This window comes from Caloenas nicobarica, chromosome 2 (genome assembly GCF_036013445.1).
Source record: "Caloenas nicobarica isolate bCalNic1 chromosome 2, bCalNic1.hap1, whole genome shotgun sequence".
NCBI classification, from domain to species: Eukaryota; Metazoa; Chordata; class Aves; order Columbiformes; family Columbidae; genus Caloenas; species Caloenas nicobarica.
Window position 1 is genome coordinate 110,674,179 of NC_088246.1, and position 19,465 is coordinate 110,693,643.

A 19,465-nucleotide genomic window follows, 5' to 3' on the forward strand; every position below is an offset into this window, starting at 1 on the left:
AGTTCACAGCTGCCAGGGCCCTGCTGCAGATCTCTCAACGCCAGCAACCCCAGCCTTCTCCAGCCCATCTCCAGCCCCAAGCACCCCCCTGCACAGGCAGGGTCCCGCTCCTGCACCAGCACGAGGCACTGGGAGACAGCGAGCAAAGCTTCTCCTTTGAAATGGCACCATCGTATTCCCGCTCTAGTAAAAGACACTGTGAAAAAGACTGAGGAAACAGAGCAAAAAATACAGCAACGCAAACCAAAAATGACCGAAGGTGATTTGTGTAAGCAAGGAGACAAAATGCATTTCAGAGGGCTTTTTGAATAATTCTTTCTTGATGTTTATCTATCTGAGCTATTTCTTTTGCAGTACTCAGCCCATCTGGTAATTAGCTCATGATGTGTGGACTCAAAACACATCCTTAGTATTTTGTTGATGAAGTAATATTTCTCCTGCTTGTTTTGCCTAGAAAGACTCCACAGTCATTCCTCCAGAGCTGTGAGATTTATGTAGGTACTTCCACAACATTCAGCTTAAAAAGAAAAAAAAAATTTAAAATGTTGGTGGTCTTGGTCAGGGTCCAAATGACAGGAAGGGCACTGGTCTCCAACAGGGTTTCTGACAGACACCGAGTCTGCTGTGCATGAAGAAGGTGCATGCTCAGAACATAACTCTTGCATTTCTCTTTTCCCCTGCTCCAGCCATCCTTTCCCATGTTTGATCTCAGCTGACCGAGCGTGGATTCGGATGGCCCCACCTCTCCTCCCAACGGCACCCTGAGAGGTGCTGCTTGTGCTGAGCACTTGCTCAAGGTGTCCTGGGTGGAGGCTGGAGGCACCATCCAAGGTGGCCAGCCCCAAAGAGAGAGTGCCTCCTCCTGCTGAGCTTTGTAGGAAACACCTCTGAATCAACTGTCCCAGCCGCAGCCTGGAGAAGACAATTTCAACTCTTACTATCTAAGGTAGAGTCCTTTTTCCTGTAGCTCAGGCTCCTGGACATGAAGTAAAGAGCAAACCATGCAGAGCAGTGAAGATGGCATCTTCCCAGCCAACTGGCCCTGAACAAGACATTGGAGCATTTCCTTGCAGCTCAGCACAGCACCCTGAGGTTTCCTTCATTCCCACCCACAAGAGCATGAGCTATGGGAAAAAGGATGAAGGGATTTGGGGGAGCAGTCTGACTACACAGGCTCCAACACAACCAACTTGAAAGGGGGAAAACCTATTCTAGGGCCTAGTGACTCAGGAAAGAGCATTTCTGCCTTGCAGGTCAGGAGCTGAACAAGTGCAACAAAAAAGGCTGAGGAATTAACTTCTCTAAAAGGGCTCTGGAAATGCCATACTCATTTTGAAGCTTGTCCTTCGTAGGCATGCAACTGGCTTCCATCAGAACTATTCAAAACGTAAAGAGTTGTAAACCTTAATTTATTACAGCACTTCTCTGTTACTATTGGCATAGGTCACGTGGGTAAGAAAAGACAATTATTTCGCTTGCATTTGGGGCTGCAGTTCAGCACAGTATCTGGAAGAAGAAAGAAAAACATACACAAACATTCTGCCTTTCACTTGTCATTTGGCAGCAGCACAGATTATAACTACATGTAGCAAGAGATGGGGAAGTTCATCAGTGAGAGCCCACGTCTCTCGCACAAGGGAACAAAGCGCCTTGAGGACATGGGAGGGAGCCTTTTCATCCTCTCTGCATGTCCCTAGAAGCCACAAGGACAATCCTTCCTCCCTCCCTCAACCTGCATGCAGGTTATGTGTTTGCTCTCAGGGAAAAGTATTTTAAGGAATATGGATCATCTCCAAGGCAGAATATGCACAAGAATAACAGTTAGATTAAGCACTCAGAAAAGAAAATGAAGTTATTAAATATTTTTCTTAAGACCACACTTTTTTTTTCTTCCTTTAGCATACAAAGTTCTAGTAAAGCCATGAAAACAAGGAGAAAGAAACAACCAACACACACCACACCCAAACATATGCTGTGGGAAGAACAGTGATTTAATACTTACATTCATCCTCCCTATACGAGTGATGGCAAAGCAGGCTGCCAGCTTGTGCTCGCTCCGAATTGGGGCGTCTCTTTCCATTGACGGCACAAGGAGCCCAAATGCTAAACGAGGGAGCGAAAGGATAGACCTGCACTTGTGTATGTGAATATCTTCACTCAAATACAGATCTCAGCCCTGATAGTTTTAGACATCTGGTGCAGCTTTCTGTTATATTCTCATTGTCCAAGTCAAAGGTAAACACACAGCAATGTGTGATTTCACTCATCTCGAATCATGTTGGCACCATTACTTGGATACTATGGCAACAGGTAATATGGAAAAATGATGCAAGGGTGACCAGACATGAGGGATTGTTAAAGAAAAACCATCAGTTTTAATTCTGAGAAAAAAAAATCAAATGCAACCACTGGTGTTTACAGAAATGTGTTTTCTGTTTCAGCTGGCAGCACCTATTTCCAAAACCATTGCTCCTTTGCTATTACAAATTCATCTGGAAGGTCCACAGAGCAGAGAGGTTAGCCAGCTCTCAGTACACTGCGTCTTGCCACTGACTATGAACTGAAGCTTTATTTTTCTTTTCCCCCTCGTTTTCCCAGCCTGTGCTTATGAAACCTATCAAGATGGATCAAAATAGATCAAGGACTGTTGTACCTAATCAACAGCACGATTTGGCTGCATTTCACCAAGATTCAGACACCGCGAGTCAGCTTGAGCCAACACTATAGTTTATGACTTTCAAAAACCTGTTTCCCATGGACTATAGTTGAATTCAATCAACAGATGAAAACCACTGTATTTTTCTGTGTATAGCCCCCCAACTCATGTAAGACCCACAAAAAAGAGGCAGCAGTAAAGAGGAAATTGGAGGGGCAGGAGCTTTAGGGAGGGTGAGATGGGGGACGACTATTGGAGGTGACAAAGGCAGCTGCACGTACACATAGCTCACAAGAACTCTGCACCGCACCTGTCCTTTCTTAACTCTACAGACGCTATGCATGAAAGTGTGGGCTAGAGCTTTGCTGTGGCATCCAGCGTCACCACCACAAAGGTGCCGAGACTGATGGAGAGCAGAACTCTGTCCAGGTGCACTTGACGTTCAGACAGGCAGACACAACCAGAGACAGGCCACAGAACAGGGACGTGGGTTCCCCTTCTCCTACCACCCCTGTTGGTAGAGCATAATGACATCATCTAAAGAAGGAAAAATAAACCTTGGCAATTCACTTCTCTCTCTTTTTTTTTTTTTTTGGTAATAAAAATAAGTGTGCTACATTTAAGCTAGCTTGGCAATAAGATTTTCATTTATATAGTTAGATTCCAAGCCATTTGGTGGAAGGTTTGGTCTTTCATGCAGTTTAAAAAGCCATACATGCTTATGTTGTTGACATAACAAGACATTTACTTGCAGATATTTATAGCCTCATTCAATTTATATGTTTAATGGAATAGTCAGATTGAGAAATTAGACTTACAGAAGTCAAAAAGTCTAAAGTACGGATTCCCAAAGCAACTGTAACTTATATCCCACTTTCATATAAACCCAGAAGAGAAGTGGTTCAGATGTCAAGAGCAGTACCATTCAGGATTCCTTTTTTTTTTTTTTTTTTTTTTTTAAATAGACTCTTTCAGCCAGTGGAATAGGAACTGAACTCTAAACCACAGTGCAAGCATCTGGTTATATCTGTTTCTGGAAAGTACCCCTAGACCTCCACAATCTCTCACAAACAGTTACCAACCAGCAAACAACTGGAGTTGAACTCCCTGTACCTGTTGCACAAGCCCATCGCCTCTTCATCGGACCACCTTCTGCAATGATCACAGCTGTAGAAAAACAGTTAAAACAAGGATCAAAAGCCACATTGATCCATTGTAGTCAGTCAGTAGACTGTTTCTACTGGTACACTATTACACTTGGTCCTACATAATCCTTCCTGAGAAACAGTCACACCAGGAAAAAAACCCAACAACTGTACAGAAAAGGTGCCTATGAGACGTGACCGTACTGCACCTATTAAGAACATTATAAATCATAAAAGCTGACCCCTTCCAGCAGTGACCACTAACACAAATTTCCAGACAGTTACTATCAAGATTTAGTGCCATTTAGTTCCAGGCCCTAGGAAAGGTTTCTGCTGACCATCCCAAAGATCTAAACCGGGAGTGTCCCCGCTCTCGCCATGACATCCCTCCTCCCACACACTCTCCTTCCACTGCTGGAACTCCCCAAGCTGCTCACTGGGATCCAGCTTGTGGGACAAACCTATATTTAATGCTGTTTCCTGACCCTGGGTCTAGTCTCTGGGAGCAATATAAAACATTAAGCAGTGTTACGAAATAAGTAAAAAATAGACAGTGAGATCTGGGGTGTTTAAAGGCAGAGATAGCTGGCATCATCAACTACCTTATAGGTGGCTGTAGAGAAGATGGAGCCAAACTCTTCTCCAAGGTGGACTGTGACTGGATAGGAGGCAGCTGATGCAAGTTGCAACACTGGAGGTTCCTGTTAGATATGAGAATTACTTTTTTTTTTTTTACCATGAGGGACGTAAAAAAACTTCTGGGATGTCTTCCTCAGAGACATTCAAGGCTCAGACAGACAGTCCTGAACAAGCTGATGCAGCTACAAGCCTGGTCCTGCCTGGAGAGGGGCTGTTCCTGGGATCTCCATAGGTCCCTCCCAACACAAACTGATCCTGTAGCCCTTGCTCCTGGGTCCCACTTTGTGCTCTCATGGTTCTACAAGTCTAACATCTTGCCGTGAAACTGTTCTACTTAACTCCTCTCTCCCTGACCACATCAGACTCAGTTTTTTGAAGACGTCCGCAACACGCAATCTTCTTGCTCCATCTCCTGGGGAAGTGTTATTTCTTCAGACTTTACTCCTGCGGAGAACGCTGGTTGCATTTAGGATGTAGCTATTACTTCTTAAATCCATCCAGGTGCTGATCATAGCACAGCAGGAGTTACATTTCTGTCAAAACCAACATTTGAGTGAAGCTTTATTACTGATTAAATTCTTCAGAATGCAGCAACCAAACCAGATGCTGCAGCCCACTCCACCGAAGTTTTACAGCTCTTTCTGACAGTCTTCACATGCCTCTCCCTTCCTTTCCATGCCTTGACTGAATATTGGCTTGAAGGGTAGGAGGTGAAAAGAGGGAGGGGGGAAAAGTTATTTTTGGCTTTCAACTTTTTATGGCATTCCTGTCCCATAAAACTTTTTGGAGCTGTGCGTCTCACCCCGGGTCAGAACAAAAACAGTTCTGAAATCACAGAGAAATGTCTTCGTGAGATGCAAATTGTCCGGCTGCCAGCCAGTAGCGATAACATCCCAAAGCACTGACCCGCTCGGGAATGCGACCCGGGAAAATGCAGGTACAGAGAGGCTGGGGATACAAATTGCTTATAAAATGTACTAGATGCTTAAGCCCACAGTCATCTCTGAGGCAAAATTCCCTTGACTGGAGCTTTCCCTAAGGGCTGAGCTCAGAGTCCTTGTCCCGTGCAGGGCGTCAGTCTAGACATGACGGCGTGGGTGGGCGAGCAGGGAGGTGGTGAGGAGGCTGACAAGACAGGAGCTGCCTTGTGCTTTCTTCCAGGAGGTTCCTCTGCCCTCCAGCCATCATGGAATCATAGAATACCAGGTTGGAAGGGACCACAGGGATCATCTGGTCCAACCTTTCTTGGCAAAAGCACGGTCTAGACAAGATGACCTAACACCCTGCCCAGCTGAAACTTAAAAGTGTACAATGTTGGAGAATCTGCCACTTCTCAGGGAGATCATTCCAGTGACTGATGGTTCTCACCATGAAAAACTTCCTTCTTGTGTCTAGTCAGAATCTCCCCAGGAGTAACTCGTACCCATTACCCCTCATATTTTCCATGTGACTCCCTGTAGAAAGGGAGTCCCCATCTCCTTTGGAGCCACCCTTTACGTACTAGAACATACTGATGAGGTCTTCCTTGAGCTTTCTTTTCTCAAGGCTGAACAAGCCTAGTTCTCTCAGCCTTTCCTCATACAGCAGGCTTCCCAGTCCTTTGATCATCTCTGTGGCCCTTCTCCGGACCCTCTCCAGACTGTCCACATCTTTTTTGCGTAGCAGGGACCAAAACTGAACACAGTATTCCAGGTGTAGCTTTGGTACTGCCACAGCATTGCAAAGCATTGGCCTTCCTGGGCCTGGGGTGATCCTTGTCCAAACGTTTAATCAACACGTGAGACACAGCATCACTACAAGATATAGGCGCACCTCCTCAGAATAGACAATGATTTTTATGGAGGTCAAATGAAGTATAATTGCCTAGCCAATATAATTGCATAGTTCATCAAGAACTGCCTTCTCTCTTTGCATTTTCAGCATCAGCAGTGCCTGTTAAAAGCAAGATCAAGACTATTAAAAACTCTTTGGAGGCTTTAATGGCACTGATTCTCAATGCATTGTTTAAAAACTTGAAGTTTGCTTACTAAAAGTACCCAAAAGGGGTGCAAGCCCCAGAACAGAACTGGGTTTTCAGGAACAGAGCCATGACATAATTTCTCAGCATTTTTTAAATTTAGTTTATCTTTTTTTTTTTTTTTAAACATAGCTACTCAAGCTAACTGAATTATCACATATGCCTCTCCAGACACCACTGAGCACCTAATCAAGTGGTATGATTACAAATACCATGTGTTGCCTCAGTGGCTGACCCTCAGTTGCTGAAGGTTAGAATGTCTTTACAGCTTTGCACCGGTGGAATAAAGAAATTGCACCAGGAAAGCAGTGATTTCATTGCATGAGGCAAACATCACATAGAAAATAATTGAAATTTACAGAAAATGTGGATTACGTGAGTCATGCAAAACACATGCTTTTTGCTCAGGTTCTTCAGTAACATAAGGCAGAAGTGACCTCTGAGCTGCTGAATTACAAGTAAAATGACAAGTAAGCAAATCCCTGCTTAGGTAAAAGTGTCTGTCTCTCACTGAGAGACAGACACAACCTCTCCAAACTCCCAGAGATCAACCTTCGTAACTGAAGGAGCAGGAGGTCTTCTAGGAAAACAGAGGGACAAGAGGGAATACGGCTTTCACTTGTGTTTGCTAAACTCTTTTGAAGGAAAGTAATTCATGCACCAGTCAGACCTTTCTGTGAAATACACAAATCAATGGGAGCACTAGACAGATGCACACACGGGAGGAAAGATAAAGGATGGAGGTCTGGTATCAGCTAGGATCAGAAGGCAATGGCACAAACCATTACTTGAAAGGCAACAATTGCATGTAGATTTGACAAGGTTATAAAGAGACTTAGTTTTTTTATGTCCTATATACAAGCTCATCTGAAAAAGTTACACTGTACAGTCTTGTAATTGATGTAATTTCAGTGAGTTTCAGCCCATGAACTTCTATTTCTTGGATCTCTCTCCTCAGTCATGTACAACTTTGACCCCACATTTGCACATTCCAGGAGCTGTTATATTTTCTTTAGCATTCAGCCTTCTTCAGCTTTCATCACAATGATCTCTGATCTGTGTCAGAGCTGAACTGGCAAAGAAATTCACATTGAAAAAGTGCATGCAACAGCTCCCTAAAGTCTGCAGGTCTTAGGAGTTTGGAGGACTTCCAGCCCTCTCCCAGAAACTCCCCAGTTCACACTCAAAGAAATTTCAGACTATTGGGCTGACGTTAAATAAAATTAAACTCCATAATTCCCCAGGGGCTGGAATAAAAAGGGAAAAATACTTATAAATTGAGGTATATGAATGATTATACAACACAGAGAGAAGAGCTTTGGGTGGCTAGTGGAATGGTACCCTTCAGCAGTGAAGTCCCTCTCCATATAGTCTCATTTATAGCAAAGTCTGAAACTATACAATCTCTCCCGCTCTATATCGCATGTAGCCACCAGGCAAGAACACAGAGATCTACAGCCATGTAACACAGCTTGGGAAAACACATTTATAGTTTACTCATGTGCACGATGTGGCATCCCGTAGCATGTCTGAGTGACACTGCATTAAAGAATTACTGTATCTGCTAATGCAATGCATGTATTTGTGTATATTACATATGTTCATATGTATTGCACACCTATAGTGTATAGATTAATTACATCGGCAGGTTTGTAGTACGATTTTTTTTTTTTTTTTTCCAGGAAAAGCAGAACCTTAAGTCATTTGTGATTAAAAAAAAATCTGATGTTCCCTGAAGGGAGATTGTTTAGGGAATATAAACTCAGCAGATGGGCTGAGTTTATAGGGTAGCTGCTCTCTTCTATTAGGAGAATTCCAAACATGACCATTATAGAGCAGTACCTCCAATGCAGTGAGTCTTTCCAGCGGTGCAAGGCAGTTAGCAAGCAGCTGACTCTACCCAGACCAGCAAAGCAATATCCAGACAACACGCTGGAAGACTGCAGGCTGACGGAGTCCCACATTTGCCATCTTTTCCAAAAGCAGCAGACATCACAGAGACGCACAAATCACTCATTCTTCACATGAAAGATTCAGTCTCCAGAGTCAACTCTGCGAACTTGCATATAGCCATCTCTGCCTGGAGCCCCCAGCCCCACAGCTTCTGCTGCCCACAAAGCAGTAACAAGAACTTTGCACAAAGGCAACATTCAGAATCTTCCCTCATAGCAGAGACAGACTTTTTCCCCTTCTTCCCTGGCAGTTAGTGCACATAAGCAGCTACAGAGCTGCGCTATACAAGGTGACAGAGCCCCTCCCCAGGATGGTTCAGCCCCACTATGGTCCAGCTGGAGAAAGCCACAACACCTTCACAGCCAGACACAGACAAGCTCAGTACAGCCTTGGAACAAGCAAGAACAATTGCCAACTATCCAGTTGGCTCCAGGTTTAACAGGAGGCACTGCCGCTGCAAGAAAGGGATTGCTTGCTGAATAAAAGAATAGGATGCTTAGATTAAAAGCCAGTTGAAGCTGGGTGAAAAAGCCAGCCTGTGCAATGGCAGAGGCCTGGGAACAGCTCAGAAGTGATGGACTGTGAGTCTGTTTTCATGAGCCTAGTGGCTGCGCACAACATAGGGTAAAAGATCACTTGGTTGCAAATGTCACTGCAAATGGGAACTTCACTAGACCACACTGCCATGTTCTTGGTCACATCCTAATCAAGACTGCTGTTAACATTTCTTCCCTCAGAGGAAAACAAAAACAAACAAAAGCAAGCCCCAGTGTTATTACTTTGAATTAATGCAGAACTACAAACCACATCCAGACAGTAACAACATGCAAATCAAAATGATACTGAAATGGAGGAATTTGTCATCCAACATCAATTCATGCAGAAACCTTAGCTTTTAATTTTTACAATAATAGGCATTAATGACTAGCATCTTCGGGTTTAAAAGCCTAAAACGAGTGATAAAAAACAACATCTCAAGTAATATAAGCCTGTTACTCTGGAGAATGAAGTACATCAATTTAGCTTCCTACATAAAATTAGCATCTACATGCACCATAACACTCTAGTAGAAATGACCGCATAGTCTGAAGATGTTCCTACAATGAGTGGAAAGAGCTTCTTCCATTACAAGATACATTAATGATATTAGCATATACCATTATTATTAAGTGGCTGGTGCAGGGATGTTATGTTAAAAAATTGACAATAAAAATTTTAGTAAGTGAAAACTTAATTTCCACCTTCACCATAATCTTGACTACTCCAAAGTCTCATTTAACCTTGGTAAGGACTCCATTAGCTTGGAAATGAGAGCTCTAGCCTTTGAAAATGATAATAAAGAAGCTATAGCTGCACACACACAAGATGCTGAGCATCCTGGACAAGAAAGAAGGCAATGAAAGAATATCAGCCTGCTGACAGCAGTCTGCACAAAGGCAGCTTCACATGCCTCATGTAATCAGCAAGATTTACAGCTCAGTAATGTAACTAAAATTTAAGATGATCTGCGAACATCCAGAGCAATGCTTAACTGCACACTGTACCACTAGTCACATGAGCAAACTCTTTCATGCAACTAAACCAAAGTGCTTTAAAGGATTCCCTCTCACCTCAAAGCAATTCGCCAGATATTATATGGCTATGAAATACTTTTAGAACAAAATCTTGTTGAGTGTTGCTAAGTGCGAAGATATCACAGGGCTCTCTTGGGACTTCTCTTTGCAGTAAAATTTAAACGTCTATTTTTCCTGCTACTGGTATGTCCACAGCATTAGCATTGTATGTTTTTTTTTTGGATCTGAAGTACACGACTGAGGGCAGCTTCTGAAGCGTCTCCCTCTTACCAAATTCTGATCTGCATTACAAGGTGGTTTTGTAGCACATGAACTGGATTCCTTTCATATGAAGCTAATGCAGAGGGTGCTCTGCAGGTACACATTAAGTGCGCTGTAACCACTCACCGGCAATTCAGTCCATGGGACCAGATTTCTTTTGCCTTCAGCCCTTTTCCCTCTGAGAGGGACCTGTGACAGGGTTGGGCATGGAGAAGTACAGATCTGCAGGACCAGGCGAGAGCTAGGTTACTATAAAACACCCAAACCACACATGATGTCAGTGCTAGAACCTTGGTACAGACTGCTTCATTCCACTGATGCATCCTTACTGTCCCAACCCATTCACAGCTGCGGACAGCAGGCAATAGGAGTCCTCAGTGATTATTTAAGAACATTGTCTCCTTAAAGCAAAAGGTTGAAATGACGCTCCAGCCTTTGACCTCCGCACATTTTCATTTATCTGGTTCTTGGTCCCTTCATCCTCATTCATTTTCTCCGCTGGACTCCAGCAGACACCACTACACTGATGGGACGGTGTGACTGAGGATGGGGAGGTGCACTGTCCCTTCCTTGAGGGAGAGTCCCACAGTGCCCCTTCCTAGTGCTGTGACACCCATGAGGGAAGGAACAACCCAGCTTCCCCTGAAGTCAGGGCTTGATTTATTTTGGTGCAAGCAAGTTCAAACTCAGGACCTTAATTTTTCAAGCTATCCTATTAAGCCTTGGAGAGCAGTGGATACATGGACATTAAAACATGTGCCTTCATCAGGGACCTAGACAGACCATTAAATGCTTTGCTAACCCCTCAGCCTACAAAGCTGTTGGCCTTAGAACCAAATCCATTTGCTTTCCCAACAACTAGCAACACTACTCTTGAGGTCAAAATACATCAGTAAATCATATTCGGAGATCTTTCAAGTTATTCAAGTCAGATTCCTTAAGAAACATGACTTCTAGAAAGGAAGAAGGCTCTTTTCAAGCTCTCATGGCTGGAATACTTCATGGCAATGTTATAGCTACAGCAAATTCCTCTCTAGGAGGGAAGATTTCAGGCAAAAATTAGACAGAGGATTTGATTTATGATGGAAAATAAAGTTAAAACTAACGGGCCAAGTTTTGCTTACACTGAATAATACTTAGCACCTACATAGGAAAATTCCCACTGACTGCAGTCAGAGCAGATCTGAGGCTTTAAACATGCAGTCCCCGCTTCAGCTCCAGAATAGCAGTGCTAAAAATTAGGTGTCAGACTGGGACATGCCCTTCCGATGAGAAAGGGAGAAGAAACAGCATGCACAGAGCCCCGTCTTCCTCTCGGGAGTAACACCACACAGGCTTCATCCCTCAAGGGGAAACCTGATTTTGCAGGTTCATTAAACATCTCTGGGAAAGGGACAAGCAGCGTTGGCACTGCCCCAGTCAGTGCCGGAGCTTGTAGCTACAGGGAACGGGGCTGGGGAAAGCCGTCAGGAACTGGTTGAGCCAGAGTGCTACAAGGCTGCTGGGTTTAGGCCAGACCAGCTCAGAAACGGGCAAAACCTGCGCTTTGCTGCAGGCAGAGGTGGCAGGTGACTGCCTTCTGCTGTCAGCTGTGTTACGTGGACAGCTGGTGTCCTCCTCCCTCCCAGGCAAGGGAATGGAGAGGGACCCGGACTGCGATCGGAGGTCACAGTCCCGCCCTAGGTGAACAAGGCCTAAAGGGAGCAAAGCTGTTTGAACAGGATCCAGCCCAGCCTTATTGCCTGTTGCCGTATCTGTTCCCAGCTCATGAAGTAACGTCAACGTAACGTGTGCTCTGAGAGCAAAGCTGCCATTTATGGCCTCAGCGGCCAAGAAAGCAGACAAACCTGAGCATCTGCGTTTGCAATCTCCACTGCTCCATAAAAGACAAGGTCAGACAGAAAACATGTGTTTCGTATTTGCAAATCTGAATGATTTATATTAGGAGAGCAGGACTGGACTGCATGCAGGCTCTAGGTTGTTAAAATTTAATTTACTAATCAATTACTATCAGATGCTAGACTTCTTCAGCTGCCCCATATGAGAAACATAGTTTCTCACAATACCCTGTCTTGGTTTCAGTGCTGTATCTCTTTCCAGGGGCTGAAGAGAGGTGAGATGAAGCAGGTAAGCAAAGGAAAAGGACAATTCAGTCCCATGAGGTCATGTTTTAAATTGAGAAGCCACCAGAGTATCATCTCCCCATTTCCGTCAGTCATTTGGAAGATGACATCCTTTTGCCATTATATGCACAAGGCAGCTTTACCTGAGGAAGCAGATGCATGAAAATGAATGGTACATCTCTCACCTCAAGGGATCAAGACTGGAGGAGCCTGAAGTGTCCCTAGCTGCACTGTCCTCATTTTGGCTGGATTACTTCTCAATCATCACTCCCAGTTTAAACCATTATAAATGCATGTCTCTCAGCAACTGAAACTAAATAAACTAGGATAAAAAGTAAAGACAGAAGCAAGATTATTGCTGATAAGAATTCTTTCTATTAGATCATGAGGTATAAGTTGGGTCTCTTGTGCAGTACAACTTCAGTCTGCAGGTTCACAGATAATTGTGACTTTGGGGTGATAAAGCGTGTGTATTCTTCTAACTCTTCTTAACAGTAAAACGCACCTACTGAAAACATGTCATTCAAATGGGTCACATGAGCCAGAGACTCTCAAACCCAATGCAGCTGCAGGAACGTCACAAGTTTCATAGGTTACGTGCTCATCCTCATACATGTGGCAACTCCCACACAGTCCTTAGAGACTGATGATCTCTTCAAACCACAGGAACACAGCACACCAGCCCAGCTTAAAGGATAGGGATGAAGAAACCCTGAGGGTCTGCAAACTTGTTGTGGACACAGGCAGATGACAGCTGAACAGCTCCTGTCTTCACTCTCTCAAGGATGGCAGTGTCAGCAGCGTTGCAATACAGTGGAGATCTTCTAGCATAATATTAGGAGTGCAGAGCTGACGTTACATTGCCTTTCCCTATCCCCAAGCAACCTGCCCCTCTCAAAGGCACAAAGCACTACTGACCATTGTCAGCGAGACTTTGCCCATCCAGCTTGGTACTGATGACATGAGGCCTATGTGAATATCTAAAACCATCACAAAAAAAAAAAAAATCTCAGAACGTATTTGTGGAGCATGTTCTCCTTTTGGGAAATAGAAGAACAAGACCGTTTTCAGAGTCCCAACTCCAATTCACTGAGCAACTCCAGTTCTATCCAGTTCAGGATACAAACCATCAGCACTAGCATTGGTCAAACATATTTTTTCAAATGTCCTCTGTTAAAATTAGCTCCATTCTTGGTTAGTAAGTCACGCATGAAATGACCCTGGCTTCCCTTTAATGTGGTAATTGAAGACAAATAACATTTTGAAATTGTGAGTGAATTGCCAGCTCTTCTCTCCAACTCTTTGCTATCAGCATCTTGGGTGACAGATTCCCCAAGAACAGGTTAATGTTACTACTCTTGGAATAGAAGAGGGAAATATTTTAAACTAGGGAATAATCAATCAATCCAGTCCAAACCTTCAGATGGAGAATCGTTTATATTACGATTCATGAAACTCTTCAAATTCATTATTTTTTTTCCAACAAATACCCAGCAGGTCACAGACAGACAACTAACTCCACCATCTCAAACTACAGCTTTTTTTTTTTTTTTTTTTTTTTTTATAGGGGAGGAGTCCAGAGGAAGGAGGCGAGGTGGGGAGTAGGCAAAAAATCTCAGACTCCAGATCAGGTCTTAAGAGTATTTTAATGCTATTACCTAAAGACTGACTGTAATAGACAATATTTCAGATTGTGATAAAGCTTCCAGTGCATAATGTTCAGAAGTTTTTTTCACACTTCTGAATGCTAATACTTCAGATATGTTTATACCTTCCTAGGACACTTCATTCAGACCTGGTTTCACTAAATGCATAAGACAAACGACGTTGACTTGATACCACCCACTCACTGCAACTGGAGAACTACAGCAACGTTAGTGCCTGGCAGACTTATTCCTACTCGGCACTACTTCTTAGAAACTGCCCAATTAACGTTCTGTTAAACCCACAGAGTACAACATGGCAATTTTTATGTAGCAAACACAAAGACAGCAAGCCAATGTAAGATCACTGGGTGTAACAAGGCCATGACCGCAATAGGTGACTATAAATGCTCATGATGGAAGCGAATAGCCAACAAACTTTTCAACCAAGGCAACGAGCAGAACCAGAAGTGATGACTGCAGGCTAATCAGCCCAGCAATTGGTCTAAATAGCATCAAATTTCTATTTTAAATCCATGCTGTAGTATTATTTGGAGAGCACTGTTTTTCAGGTTATTGCACAGTGGGGTTTCTGCATACTACTACATTGCTGATGCCTTCAGCTCTGGGAACAGCTGCATTTCAGTAATAACTCAAACAGCCCCAAGAGTAGTTTAAGAAGCTCAAAGACAATTTGCCTGGAATTAAATGGCCTTAACAAAGCTCATCCTTGGCCACATAACCTCCCTGTCCACTTGTCTCTTTTCCCCTCAGTGCCTCAGCAAGCACCATCCAGTGCTCAGATACCCCGACAGAAGAAGAAAGCGGATACCTTTCCCCCAAGAGAGGGAGTCTGTAACTGGTAAACACATACAGGAGTCTCAGTCAAGCCCTCGCCTGCCATGGAGGCCTGTCTGGGAGAAAGGGGCGAAAGCCAGAAGTTCGCAATCCTTCGCTGCAGGAATTTTGGCCCATGGGTACGGTTGGCTGCCTCAAGGCAGCACACCTTGCACACAGCTGAGGAGCTGCTGCGCTATGTCTGTAGGCAAGCACATTAAAGAGGGGGGAGAGAGAGAGTTTACTGCTTCAGCTTGACGTGCGCTTGGAGAACGCTGGATTCCATCTTATCTCCCACACTGAACTCCAGAGACATTGAATTGCTGACCCAGATCTGGAAACAGACTTCAGGATTTGCTTCTAGCTCTGTGAGCACAACATTGATTTGGCTACAAGCATATCCATAATAATAAATTCAAACAAACAAACAAAACCACAAACAGACAAAAAAAAAAAACCCCTAAAACAACAACAAAAACCACCACCACAAAAAACCCCCACACAACATTGCATCACTGAAGAAATAATTAAAAAAAAAATGCTGTTTCTTTATTTCAGGAATTTCTTATCCTCTTCTGAAAGTGATTTTTTTAAGGTCTGTGCACTCACAGACGTGGACAGATCCATGCACAGACTACCACAGTTCTTCATCCTCTCCTTCTGGTTACAGAAGTTTCGCCCTCTGATTCTTTTAACGTCAATGAGGTTGGGTTGTGCAGCTCCCAGATGCTTCATGCAGCTTCTCCTTCCTACCATTGAGACCTTTATACTGAAAAGCTCAACCAGCAGAAACAAGATTATAATCAAGAATTGTCCTAGACTTCTGCTCCAAACAACTTGATCACAGCCTGACTATAAGAGGTTGCCAAAGGTCCACAGGCTGCAGATCATTCATCCAAAAAAACCTGGAACACTCGTTTGAGAGCCATGAAGTATCACAGTCTGGCTCACACAGTTGATATGTAACGTGGCATCCCTTAAACAAAATGAACCATAGGGGCAAACACAATTTAGAGATTGATGGGGTGAACAAAAATATACCACAGCTGTCTAGGAGTAACTTAAATCTTCATATGAAGAATAAATCACTGCCAGAGATTTTCAGCCATTCATTTAGACATCAAGAATATCGACATCTTTAAACACTCCTTAGAGATGATGTTTAGGAAAATTGGGAAGAGAGCCAAAGACACAAATAACTACACTGAAATAACTTCGAAGATTGACAAGAAACATAGCATTCATATTTTAAGCAATTAGCTCACATTTATCCCAAGTGTCTCAAAAGGCTATACTTCTGTATCACGTGGCATGTGCTATTTCAGTCAGCCACATCACAGTTAACTCAAAGGAGTGTGAATTCTTCAGTCGAAGAAAGAGTTTGGTGATGTATGACAGCCCTTAAAAGTCTGCTTCAGAGTGGAAAGTTACTGCCGAATAGTTGGTGTATTTTAAATTCAAGCCTTCATTTAAACTACCACAAGTCCCAACACAGACACGGCCCAAATATAACGATCATGTGTCACATTCAGCCAGTATTTATATTTGGTCAAAGATAAAAACCCAAAACAGTGACAAAATGCCAGCCTTTCTACCACCAGAACAGAGCACACCCTGGATTGCTGACAGAGACCAGGAGCTTTCTGTCAGCTCCAGCTCCATGTTACTACATTAATTTTATTACTCGTTTCTCTCCAATGAGCACAAACTAAATTCGGCACTCTATCAATTAAAAAGCAGTGAATTTAATAAGATGCCAAGAATCAAGCAAAAAAAAAAAAAAAAAAGGTCGAAAGGGTGAACACTTACTGGAATATCCTACCTGAGCAAAGGTTTGGTTTGCCTTCAAGGTAAACTGAAAAAAAATGGAAATTGTGCATCAGGGCCTTCAAAATACACACACCTAAATAAAGGAGAAAGGAAATAATGCAGCAGACAGCAAACGGGATCCCCTTTGTTACACTCTCTGTTCATTTGCTGTACATCTGGAAACTCCACTGAAGAAATGCATTAGATCACTGCAGTATAAATTTGACATTAACTGAAGAGACACCATAAAAAAGTGCTTTCCACTACTGGGTTGCAGAATTGTCCACGATGCTCAAAACACCTTTAAACCTCTGGGGGAAAAAAAGAAAAAAAAAAAAAAAAAAGGTGATTTGTGTGATTTACAGAAACCTTGAGATGTGTGATTCATGTTATGGTTCTTTGTTATTCGTCAAACAACACATTTTGTCTCCTGTTGTTTCTTCACCCTTCTTCATGCTTACGGTCAGGAAATCATAAGAGGGCACAAGTACTGTTAGCACTGGGCTGGGACCCTCTTACTTGGTTTCCGTTCTCTAGGTCCACACCTTTCCACATCACATACTGCTTCCTTGTCTCTTTCTATGCTTCAGTCATATTGAATCTATTAATTAACATTTCCCATCTTCTGGTCCATAAAGATCAGAGTCCTAGCAACTGCAATATCTACATCTAAAAGTGGCAAATATTTTATGTTATAGCAATACAAGACTACATACAGTAGTCAGCAGAATTATCCACAATGCAATCTGCTACAAGGAAAACTCGGCAGGCATAGGCTTTTCTTAAACTTTTTTTTTTTTTTACTATTCCTGAAAAAAGAATTGCTCTAAATTTCCCCCCTACATGTTTAACAAACTATTTCAAAATCCAGTGGAATGATGAAAGGTGCGGTGTGCTTCTCAGTATCGATCTCACGCAAAACAGATACATAGAAATTTATCCTCGAAACAGAAATCTCTTCAAAAGTATTGAAGCAATTAATGCATACCCCAAATTACAGTAAACTTCAAGTTATCCCATTACTGCACTTCAGTCTTGTGAAGAAACTCTACTTCTGAAATATCCATTTCCTGTTTTAGATATCCATTACCTTCTAAAACAAAAATTATCATGTCATAAATGCAGGTGCAGGAGTATAAAGCATGTGTATACATTCAGGCTGCTACTTGCATTTACTACCTTGGCTGCATGTCGTTAATGCCAGATTTTGTTTGGCTGCACTAAACCAACCATGAGGCATCCACACCTGTTCCAGCATCGTCATAGCATCTCTAGGTGAAAAATGCAGCAAAATCATGTATAAGTGAAGCCATTTGACAGCCCATCCATCAAGAGACCACAAGTTCTTCTATTTTAACATACCTAAAGACGACAAGAGACTAGCGTGCACAGGCACGTGAATGCTTGCTTTCTTCTTTTCCCTCCTGCCCCCATCTCCACCACAGGAATTTTTTTGCCCCCAATGGCTACAGAACGACCCATACAGAAAAACAGATATCTGGATTTCGGATTGCATACTAACATGCATGAACAACAAAGGAAAAAAATCCTAATACTTACATTAGTGAATATTGAGAGCTAATGAAAAACCAAAAAACACCCCCAAAACATCAAAAACCAAATGACAACAAACCCAAACCAAAACACCCCCCCCAAAAAAAAAAAAAAAAAAAACCAACCCAAAATGAAATAAAACAAGAAACCAAACCAAACCCAACACATAAGCCTTCTACAGGCATCTCCCTCCATCTGAATCAACAGAAGATAAGGGTACTTTCTTTTCCAATGTTCCTCAGCAGCCGGGCTTGTCATCAAACTTATGTCTGGCATCAGGAATAGTCTGAAGTATCTCAAAAGGGAGAGAAATAACTCTCTGCTGGTGTTTTAAAGAAAATGAGTTCTCAGGAATTGCCAAGAGAGGTAGTATCTGTTCAGTTTGGGAGGCTAAACATAAAGACCATTGAAGTATCAGAATAATATCTTACTTAAAGGAAGAGTCTTAAATACACCGGTGTTTCTACATCTCTGTTATCAAAGCTTTACACTATTTTGCTCTGTTGGTGTTGCTACACAGCTGCCTCAGCCTCCAAGTCCAGCCAGCTTTAACACACCAGCCTGTGCTCCGGGCTCCAGTGCAGCTGAGAGGATCTTCATTCTTTCTCCAGCTATTCAGCTTGGAAAATCATACATTTATACAAGATGGGAGCCAGAAAATTACTGGATGGTGGTCAGTTAAATGAAACACTTGGCACCAATAAGACACATGGGGTACCATAGGTCTTTACACTTCATGAATTCTCTGCTATATTATTACTAACACAATTACTCTGGGACAGTTGTTGAGCAGTGCAGCACAGAAAGAGTTGGCTAGAAAGTTGTCAGCTGCACACACACACAAAAAAGTGCCTGCCTGTCTGCTGCTATAAGGTTTTTACTTTTAATTCCTGAATTGCAGTTAGTGACAGGCAAAGGACACAAATCCCAGAACATGTCTGTGTTCATACTGCCTCACGTCGTGTGTGGCAGCAGAACCTCGCTCCAGCATGAAGAGAGAAGCCATGCCAGTCCTCATCCCTCCCTCCCTGCCTCTGTGGATAAATCAGAAAGTGGTGCATTTTTTTTTTTTTTAAGCATAGTCCTTTTGGCAAATTCCAGCAGGAGCCCGCTCTTCCATCAGCCAACATACCATTGCACGATGACTTCCTCACTCCTTCCATTTTCAGTTAACTTTTTTCCCCCACGACTTGTTGATTTCTGTCCTTAACACCGCTTCTTGTCCATAAGACATTTCATAAAATTTTGTAGCTG